We start from the raw sequence: 10843 nt of genomic DNA, 5'->3' as shown, positions 1-10843 counted from the left end.
GACAGGGTAAGTTGAGCTGCCTTGGGGTAAGATGTTCCACATCTACACATTTATGTACCGAATAAAACATTATCACCACTGCCTTCGGAAAAAAAGATTGAGGTCATATGGATGACAAATAATAAGACATGCCGCTAAATTCAATTGTCAATAACCTAGGCGTATAAGTGTATAAGACAGGGAAATCTGGTTAGCGTTAAGCGCATCAAAAACAATGACAAATTGACTCTGTTGGATCTTGACCTTCAACAAGATCACCCAGCTCCTCCCTTTCTTCCACTGTCAATATCTAGGTATCAGGAGCACAGTCAATTCTCAATCTAATACGCCCATATCCCTTCACTACACTAAAGGAATCCCACTTGTCAAAGCACTTTACAAGCCAATGTTATCTGGTGATTGTGGGTAACCCCATTGATTTTGCTACATTCAATTACTCCTCCCGAGGTGAAAGATAACTCAGTTAAGGGACTATGGCCTTTTAAGAGGTCACTTTGAATTAGAACCTTGTGCTTCCTTTGCCAAAACACTATCAGGCTGATTAGACCAAAAGTGTTTCCCTTTTGCATTCGATTCATTTGTCTACCTCTTTGATGCCTGTAGGCACTGGGTTGGCCAGAGGTGAAGCCAATTGGTTCTACAGAGTGTTCCTAATATGGATTCTGTTCTGTTGGCAGCAGCAGTCCATCTACAACCACGTTAAGGTGTGTGAGCCAGAGATACGATTGAGACAATATGCTCCTCTCTTGTCTGATTTGAAGTCGCTTCTCCAATTTCTGGTGGAATTGAGAGGAAATGTGGAAACAATAGAGTAATAAGGTTGGACATTTGAATCAGCTCTCTAAATCCTTGTATTTGTTATAGTGCCACATGTTTTTTTCAGGAAATGATTGATGCTGATGTTAGGCAACCCTGACCAGACCTGAGTCAAATACATACACTACCATTCAAAAGTTTGGGGTCACTTAGAAATGTCCTTGTTTTTGAAAGAAAAGCACATTTTTTGTCCATTAAAATAACATAAAATTGATCCGAAATACAGTGTAGACATTGTTAATGTAGTAAATTACTATTGTAGCTGTAAACAGCTGATTTTGAATGGAATATCTACATAGGCGTACAAAGGCCCATTATCAGCAACCATCACTCCTGTGTTCCAATGGCACGTTGTGTTAGCTAGTCCAAGTTTATCATTTTAAAAGGCTAATTGATCATTAGAAAACCCTTTTGCAATTATGTTAGCACAGCTGAAAACGGTTGTTCTGATTAAAGAAGCAATAAAACTTGCCTTCTTTAGACTAGTTGAGTATCTGGAGCATCAGCATTTGTGGGTTCAAATACAGGCTCAAAATTGCCAGAAACAAAGAACTTTCTTCTGAAACTCAGTCTATTCTTGTTCTGAGAAATTAAGGCTATTCCATGCGAGAAATTGCTAAGAAACTGAAGATCTCGTAAAATGCTGTGTACTACTCCCTTTACAGAACAGCTCAAACTATCTCTAACCAGAATAGAAAGAGGAGTGGGAGACCCCGGTGCACAACTGAGCAAGAGGACAAGTACATTAGAGTGTCTGGTCTGAGAAACAGACGCCTCACAAGTCCTCAACAGGCAGCTTCTAGGCAGAGTTGCAAAGAAAAAGCCATATCTCAGACTGGCCAATACAAAGAAAAGATTAAGATGGACAAAAGAACACAGACACTGGACAGAGGAACTTTGCCTAGAAGGCCAGCATCCCGGAGTCGCCTCTTCGCTGTTGACGTTGCGACTGGTGTTTTGCGGGTACTATTTCATGAAGCTGCCAGTTGGGGACTTGTGAGGAGTCAAACTAGACACTTTAATTTACTTGTCCTCTTGTATTTTACAAATGTATTGAACTATGAGTATGGCCAGGTGAACTTTCTTTTTAAGAGATTACAATGTTACAACTGAAACCATATATATTTTTTAAACTAGCGCCTTAAAGTCTGGTCCTGACCCTTCTGTATTTTATTTACATGTATAATTTATCAGGGGAACCATTGAGAGTAGAATTCTCGATTTTACAGACAGACCTGTCCACGCTCAATTGGGTGTTGAGGTGATTGGTAGGATCAATAAACCCTGGTCCGGAAATGCCACAGGCGTGTATAGCCTACTGCAAGGTTTTGTTCCAACCCAGCACCACACCTGATTCTGGCTTCGATAAGTATGGTAGGAAATAATAAGAATTTAGGTAGATCCAAGTCAGAAACTTTGTTGAAACTAGTCACAATAAGCACAGCACGTGCATCATCCAGAGATGTTGGGTTTTGCTACACCATGCCCTCTTCCTCCTCCCCTCTCCCTCTCTTTTACAATAACCTGCATTGATGTAAAATTACTGTAAACTAGTCAAGCCATGGTCTAGCCAACCTTAATCTTGGTTCGTGGTATATATTTTGTATTTATTTCACCTTTATTTAACCAGGTAGGCAAGTTGAGAACAAGTTTTCATTTACAATTGCGACCTGGCCAAGATAAAGCAAAGCAGTTCGACACATACAACAACACTTAGCTACACATGGAGTAAAACAAACATACAGTCAGTAATACAGTAGAAAAATAAGTCTATATACAATGTGAGCAAATGAGGTGAGATAAGGGAGGTAAAAGGCAAAAAAAAAAGGCCATGGTGGCGAAGTAAATATAATATCGCAAGTAAAACACTGGAATGGTAGATTTGCAGTGGAAGAATGTGCAAAGTAGAGATAGAAATAATGGGATGCAAAGGAGCAAAATAAATAAATACAGTAGGGGGAGAGATAGTTGTTTGGGCTCGTATATGAAGACACAAGGAAAAAAATGTCTCTTCAGAGTCAGAGGTAAGACATTTGCTCTCACAAATAACTTAAGTTTGGCACCATACAAGTGCAAGACAAGGGCTATATATATAAGTATTTATATAAATTAATAAATATATTTTTTAATAAACAATTTGTAAATTAAATGTAAAATGCACATACTATAGCATACTCAACTCAAATCTTTCACAAGACTATGAACTCTGACTACTGTAGCCTACATTAAGTGAGATTTTAGGCTAGTACTGTTAGCTGCTCGGATAGAGTAATCGTAGACTGGGCCAGTGAGTGCAGTACAATGTGAATATGTGAAGTTGGTGAATGGTTTCTGCAACTGAAGAGTCTGTCTGCACTGCTCCGCTTTTCAGTGCATCCGTCTCGCGTGCTCTCAGAGGCATTGGTCACGATTGCTCCTTTTGAAAACGTCGACAATTTGTAATTGAAATATAAACTTTGTGAAATATAAATTGTGTGACTATATGTCACTTGCTTGTTATACGTTGACGGCACAAATCTAATTTGTTTGAAGAGAAACACTTTCTTTAAGCCGTTCGAAGGCGCACGGACCGTCGTGGGGAATCATAATTTAGCCAGCTGTGTAGGCAGTAGCATGCTTTCCCAACGTGAGCCAGATGTGGAGCAAGGCTTTGAAGCTGGAAAAGAAAAATAACCAACGTGCGAGTATTTTGGGACACAGTTTCTATCCACCCAGCAGGCAATCCCGCGTTTTTTAACACTTAAATAGCTAGTTGTTCGAATATAGAAATTGATTTAATCAACTTTATGGTAAGAAGACATTTGGTTGTAAATGGGACTTTGTTGAAAACCAAAATATGACAGTAAATCGGAGTTCCTCAATCATATTTGTTAAAGCCAAGTTGACGTTTGGACAAGGTAAGATTTTTTAAGACAGCTTTCAAGCCAGCTAGCTAACTAACGTTACTTTGACAACATTTTAAATGTCGTTTGCTTGCTAGCTAGCTAGCTTTCTGATATTGTTTGTTGGCATTTTGTGCAGCTCGGAAATTAATTATGGCTAATGTTAGCTTGCACTAGATCTGTCACCGTCTCGCCCTGCCCCGGGTCTGATTCCCGCATTATTTTTGATTTATAACTTTTTTGCTTAACATCAAGCTACAGTAGCTAGCTAGTTGGCTTGCGTAGCTCTCTGACTTCTTTCGCATATATTTCATCCTATCAAGACTGACTTGTATCTGTTTAGCTAGCCTATACATACCTAACATTACCAGTGATATGACTAACTCATAGCTAGACTCATAGCTAGCTAAAACACAATGGCAAAGCATTTCAAACCTTACTAGGTCTTGGAACAAAACTTTAAAATGGATTAGACAATAAGTCACTTTCCCAAAGGAAATGTCATTGTTGAAAGCAGTTTGTAACACACACACACACACACACACACACACACACACACACACACAGTCAGCAGATATTTATTAATTCACAACACCTCCAGTGAAATTGACTTGTGTGGATATGCTGTTATTGAGAGATGATACAGTGAGAAACAGTAGAATGGCAGCAATAGACTCTCAACAGGAAAAGTTCTCAAATGTGGCTGTCGCAAGACTGTCCTCTCTTCTCTTCTTTTCTTTTTCTATTCTTTCTCCTCCTCACACTTTATTTCCACTTTCCAAAACTGTAGGCCTGTGTATTTAAACAAGAGAGTGGGAACGGGAGAGAGTAGCTGCAAGAAAGTGATATATTTGGGAGAATGGGAGAGAATTGGATTCTCGAGCATTCTACTAATGAAGCTTTACATGCAACTAAAAATATCACTATGGCTTACAAAATCCACGCTGTATCATCTAGGGCAACATTTGCAGTGCAGTAACTCACCTGTTCAGTTATTAGCCTACCTTCTATCAGGACTATCATGATTCCTGTTTGTTCTCTGTTTCCAGGTCTCTGGGCTTTGAAGTCCCCCAACTGACCGACATCCAGAACTGAAATAGACAGGTAATAATGCCCCCACAATGTTGATATTTTTCTCCACTTTTTGTTTTAGAATTATTTTAGACCAATATTCAATCGATTGCAGTAAGTACCTTTCCAAATAGTGCTTCCAGAAGTGCGTTTGTTTTGCACTGCAGTGGGATTCAGGATGAAGGGACTTGACACTTGAATAGAATTAGTCAATCTGGTTGCAGTGAATGCATGTCTTCTCAGTCAGGTTTGCCTTCAGAACTAAACAGAGTAATGCCATGGGACACTTCTAAAGGCACTATCCTGATCTCCAATTGATTTAAATACCGGCCGTATTTTATTCTATCTATACTCAGGGGGCCCTTAAAAAGTCTTGAAATGTCTTAAAGGGATGATTAAGGACACCAGAGTCAGGTGAACTAGTGGGTACCATTTTTATGTCTCTGTGTCCGGTATGAAGGAAGTTAGAGGTAGTCTTGCGAGCCAATGCTAACTAGCATTAGCACAATGACTGGAAGTCTATAGGTATCTACTAGCTAACACTAGTTATCATTGGCTGGAGAAACTACCTCTAACTTCCTTACTCTAGGGAAGTAGATAAACGGCATCATTAGCAAAATCCCGAAGTATCCCTTTAAATTCAGTTTTTCAAAGGTCTTAAAAAATGTGACGGAGATGACTACAGTGTTTCCGTTATATTGTGCTGTTACTTAATTGTTGCCACCACGGCAAATAAATATACACAATTTAACATCAAATAATACTCGAGGCACACTCAAAATGTAAGAGAGCTATCCACATGTGCGCCTCTGTGTGTGCACATCGTGTGCCAGTGCGAGTCGGGCCGTTGCCAACTGGGTCCTGGACTTTCTGACGGGCTGACCCCAGGTGATGAAGGTAGGCAACAACACCTACCTCACAAGGGTGGGTGCTCCCCCTCCTGTACTCCCTGTTCACCCATGACTGTGTAGCCACGCACGTCTCCAACTCAAACATCAAGTTGGCTGATGAACAGTGGTAGACATGATTACCAACTACGATGAGAAAGCCTACAGGGAGGAGGTGAGGGCCCTGGCGGAGTGGTGCCAGGAAAATAACCTCTCCCTCAATGTGAACAAAGCAAAGGAGCTGATCGTGGACTTCAGGAGACAGCAGAGAGCGCACCACCCATCCACATCGACGGGACCGCAGTGGTGAGGGTGAAAAGCTTCAAGTTCCTCGGCGTACACATCAAGGTCAACATGAAATGGTCCCTTCACACAGATAGTATGGTGAAGAAGGTGCAACAGTGCCTTCAACCTCAGGAGGCTGAAGAAATTTGGCTTGGCCCCTAAGACCCTTACAAGCTTCTACAGATACACCATTGAGAGCTGTATCACCGCCTGGCACGGCAATTGCACTGTCCGCAACCGCAGGGCTCTACAGAGGGTGGGGCTGTCAGCCCAACACATCACCGGGGTCACACTGCTTGCCCTTTAGGCCATCTACAGCACCCGGTGTCACAGGAAGGCCACGAAGATCATCAAGGACCTCAGCCACCTGAGCTATGGCCTGTTCTCCCCACTACCATCTAGAAGGCGGAGACAGTACAGGTGCATCAAAGCTGGGATGAGAGACTGAAAAACAGATTCCATCTCCAGGCCATCCGGCTGTTAAATAGTCATCAGTAGCCTGCCTCCGCCCAGTCCCCTGCCCTGAACTTTAGTCACTGTAACTAGCCGGCTACCACCCGGTTCTCTACCCTGCACCTTAGAGACTGCTACCCTATGTACATAGTCATTGAACACTGGTCACTTTAATAATGTTTATATAGGCCTCCCGGGTGGCGCAGTGGTCTAGAGCACTGCATCGCAGTGCTATGCTGCGCCACCAGAGTCTGGGTTCGCGCCCAGGCTCTGTCGCAGCCGGCCGCGACCGGGAGGTCCGTGGGGCGACGCACAATTGGCTTAGCGTCGTCCGGGTTAGGGAGGGTTTGGCCGGTAGGGATATCCTTGTCTCATCGCGCTCCAGCGACTCCTGTGGCGGGCCGGGCGCAGTGCGCGCTAACCGAGGGGGCGGGTGCACGGTGTTTCCTCCGACACATTGGTGCGGCTGGCTTCCGGGTTGGAGGCGCGCTGTGTTAAGAAGCAGTGCGGCTAGGTTGGGTTGTGCTTCGGAGGACGCATGACTTTCGACCTTCGTCTCTCCCGAGCCCGTACGGGAGTTGTAGCGATGAGACAAGATAGTAATTACTAGCGATTGGATACCACGAAAAATTGGGGAGAAAAGGGGATAAAATTTAAAAAATAAAATAAAAAAATAAATAAAAAAATAATAATGTTTATATACTGTTTTACCCACTTCACATGTACAGTTGAAGTCGGAAGTTTACATACACCTTAGCCATTTGCATTTAAACTCAGTTTTTCCACAATTCCTAACATTTAATCCTAGTAAAAATTCCCTGTCTTAGGTCAATTAGGATCACCACTTTATTTTAAGAGTGTGAAATGTCAGAATAATAGTTGAGAGAAAAGCTGAAATAAATAATTATTTCTTTCATCACATTCCCAGTGGGTCAGAAGTTTACATACACTCAATTAGTATTTGGTAGCATTGCCTTTAAATTGTTTCGGGTAACCTTCCAAAAGCTTCCCACAGTAAGTTGGGGGTATTTTGGCCCCTTCCTCTGACAGAGCTTGTGTAACTGAGTCAGGCTTGTAGTCCTCTTTGCTCGCACACACTTTTTCAGTTCTGCCCACAAATTTTCTATAGGATTGAGGTCAGGGCTTTGTGATGGCCACTCCAATACCTTGACTTTGTTGTCCTTAAGCCATTTTGCCACAACTTTGGAAGTATGCTTGGGGTCATTGTCCATTTGGAAGACCCATTTGCGACCAAGCTTTAACTTCCTGACTGATGTCTTGAGATGTTCCTTCAATATATCCACATAATTTTGCTACCTCATGATGCCATCTATTTTGTGAAGTGCACCAGTCCCTCCTGCAGCAAAGCACCCTCACAACATGATGCTGCCACCCCTGTGCTTCATGGTTGGGATGGTGTTCTTCGGCTTGGAAGCATCCCCCTTTTTCCTCCAAAAATAACGATGGTCATTATGGCCAAACAGTTCTATTTTTGTTACATCAGACCAGAGGACAGTAGTACGATCTTTGTCCCCATGTGCAGTTGCAATCCGTAGTCGCTTTTTTATGGCGATTTTGGAGGAGAGGCTTCTTCCTTGCTGAGCGGCCTTTCAGGTTATGTCAATATAGGACTCGTTTTACTGTGGATATAGATACTTTTGTACCTGTTTCCTCCAGCATCTTCACAGGGTCCTTTGCTGTTGTTCTGGGATTGATATTCACTTTTCGCACCAAAGTACGTTAATCTCTAGGAGACAGAACGGGTCTCCTTCCTGAGCGGTATGACGGATGCGTGGTCCCATGGTGTTTATACTTGTGTACTATTGTCTGTACAGATGAACGTGGTACCTTCAGGCATTTGGAAATTGCTCCCAAGGATGAACCAGACTTGTGGAGGTCAAACAATTTTTTTCTGAGGTCTTGGCTGATTTCTTTTGATTTTCCCATGATGTCAAGCAAAGAGGCCCTGAGTTTGAAGGTAGGCCTTGAAATACATCCACAGGTACACCTCCAATTGACTCAAATGATGTCAATTAGCCTATCAGAAGCTTCTAAAGCCATGACATAATTTCCTGGCATTTTCCAAGCTGTTTAAAGGCACAGTCAACTTAGTGTATGTAAACTTCTGACCCACTGTAATTGTGATACAGTGAATTATAAGTGAAATAATCTGTCTGTTAACAATTGTTGGAAAATGACTTGTGTCATGCACAAAGTAGATGTCCTAACTGACTTGCCAAAACTATAGTTTGTTAACAAGAAATTTGTGGAGTGGTTGAAAAACTAGTTTTAATGACTCCAACCTAAGTGGATGTAAACTTCCGACTTCAACTGTATATACTGTAATCTAATCAAGGCTCATCCTATATACTGTTGTACACACCTTTCCTTTGCTGTACACAGCTTTTCTCTTCATATACTGTCCATTTCACACCATTATATACATTCAATGCATTCGGAAAGTATTCAGAACCCTTGACTTTTTCCACATTTGGTGACGTTACATGCCTTATTCTAAATTTGATTCAAATAGTTTCCCCTCCCCCCATCAATCTGTTCACAATACCCCATAATGACAAAGCAATACGTTTTTCGAAATTTTTGCTAATTTATAATAATAATAAAAAACTGAAATATACATTTACATACAGTACTAGTCCAAAGTTTGGACGCACCTACTCATTCCAGGGTTTTTCTTTATTTTTACTATTTTCTGCATTGTAGAATAATAGTGAAGACATCAAAACTATGAAATAACACATATGGAATCATTTAGTAACCGAAAAAGTGTTAAACAAATCAAAATCTATTTTATATTTGAGATTCTTCAAAGTAGCCACCCTTTGCCTTGATGACAGCTTTGCACACTCTTGGCATTCTCTCAACCAGCTTCACCTGGAATGGTTTTCCAACAGTCTTGAAGGAGGTCCCACATATACTGAGCACTTGTTGGCTGCTTTTCCTTCACTCTGCGGTCCAACTCATCCCAAACCATCTCAATTGGGTTTAGGTCGGGTGATTCTGGAGGCCAGGTCATCTGATGCAGCACTCCGTCACTCTCCTTCTTGGTCAAATAGCCGTTACACAGCCTGGAAGTGTGTTTTGGGTCATTGTCCTGTTGAAAAAAGAATGATCGTCCCACTAACCAGATGGGATGGCGTATCGCTGCAGAATGCTGTGGTAGCCATGCTGGTTAAGTGTGCTTTGAATTCTAAATAAATCACTGACAGTGTCACCAGCAAAGCACCATCACACCTCCTCCTCCATGCTTCATGGTGGGAACCACATATGTGGAGATCATCTGTTCACCTACTCTGCGTCTCACAAAGACACGGCGGTTGGAACTAAAAAGGGGTAAATGTACCAAAAAAAGAAACAATATATAGACACAAACACAAGTGTACATTGTGCTGGGGACCTTAAAATGCCACTCTAAAATGTGCAGTTTTGTCACACAACGCAATGCCACAGATTCCTCAAGTTTTGAGGGAGTGTGCAATTGGCATGCTGACTGCAGGAATGTCCACTGAGAATTTAATGTACATTTTTCTACCATAAGCCTCCTCCAATGTCATTTTAGAGAATTTGGCAGTAAGTCCAACCAACCTCACAACCGCAGACCACGTGGAACCACACCAGCCCAGGACCTCCACATCCGGTTTCTTCACCTGCGGGATAATCTGATACTAGCCATCCGGACAGCTAATGAAACTGAGGAGTATTTCTGTAAAGTCCTTTTGTGGGGAAAAACTCATTCTGATTGGCTAAACCTGGCTCCCCAGTGGGTGGGCCTATGCCCTCCCAGGCCAACCCTTGGCTGTGCCCCTGCCCATCATGTGAAGTCCATAGATTAGGGCCTAATTAATTCATTTCAATTGACTGATTTCCTTATATGAACGGTAACTCAGTAAAATCGTTGAAATTGTTGCATTTTGCGTTTTATATTTTTGTTCAGTATAGTATTGGTATTGAAGCCAAAATTTGGAACACTTAGCGTTTGTGATCTAGCTAATGATTATCCTAAACAAATGCAGTTGGGCAACCCCATGCTTCAGCCATCTATAGCCTAGCCACTATGCTACTACATCCGTTAGGCTACAGGAGAATGCTCATTGCTAAAATAGCACACCTGCCTGACAATATGAACCATGTAGGCTATAGCTCTTGGTGAAAGAGCCAGCCCTAAAAATACGACTTTTTGCCAACATGGGCTCATTTCTGGAGGGGAAAATTAGCAGTTGTGTGGCACGCTGTTGTGGAAATTCTGCCACCACAACACGCAAACCTCAAAATTAGTATTAAATTACATTTGAAGTGGCATAAAAATGTTTTAAATTCAACTACATGGAACCTGCACATACCCTGATACTGTATTATTATCTAGATAGCATCTCCTCTTGATTATGTTATGCGGTATACAAAGACAAAACAATAACCAGGGCTGGAAAC

At 42.0% G+C, this 10843-nt stretch overlaps 1 protein-coding gene across 2 annotated transcripts in view; it reads left to right on the top strand.

Moving 5' to 3' along the window:
* The first annotated feature begins 3173 nt into the window (after positions 1-3173).
* The window catches only part of LOC139570480 (gap junction gamma-1 protein-like), a 47598-nt gene continuing 39928 nt past the window's right edge, over positions 3174-10843 (top strand). For both annotated transcript variants that reach the window (XM_071392369.1, XM_071392370.1), the window contains exons 1-2: positions 3174-3713; positions 4748-4802. The gene's annotated coding sequence lies outside the window, so the exon portion shown is untranslated. The remainder of the gene's footprint in view (positions 3714-4747; positions 4803-10843) is intronic.

The sequence above is a fragment of the Salvelinus alpinus genome, chromosome 3 (genome assembly GCF_045679555.1).
Source record: "Salvelinus alpinus chromosome 3, SLU_Salpinus.1, whole genome shotgun sequence".
Taxonomy (NCBI): Eukaryota; Metazoa; Chordata; class Actinopteri; order Salmoniformes; family Salmonidae; genus Salvelinus; species Salvelinus alpinus.
This window is presented reverse-complemented; position numbering and strand designations above follow the sequence as displayed.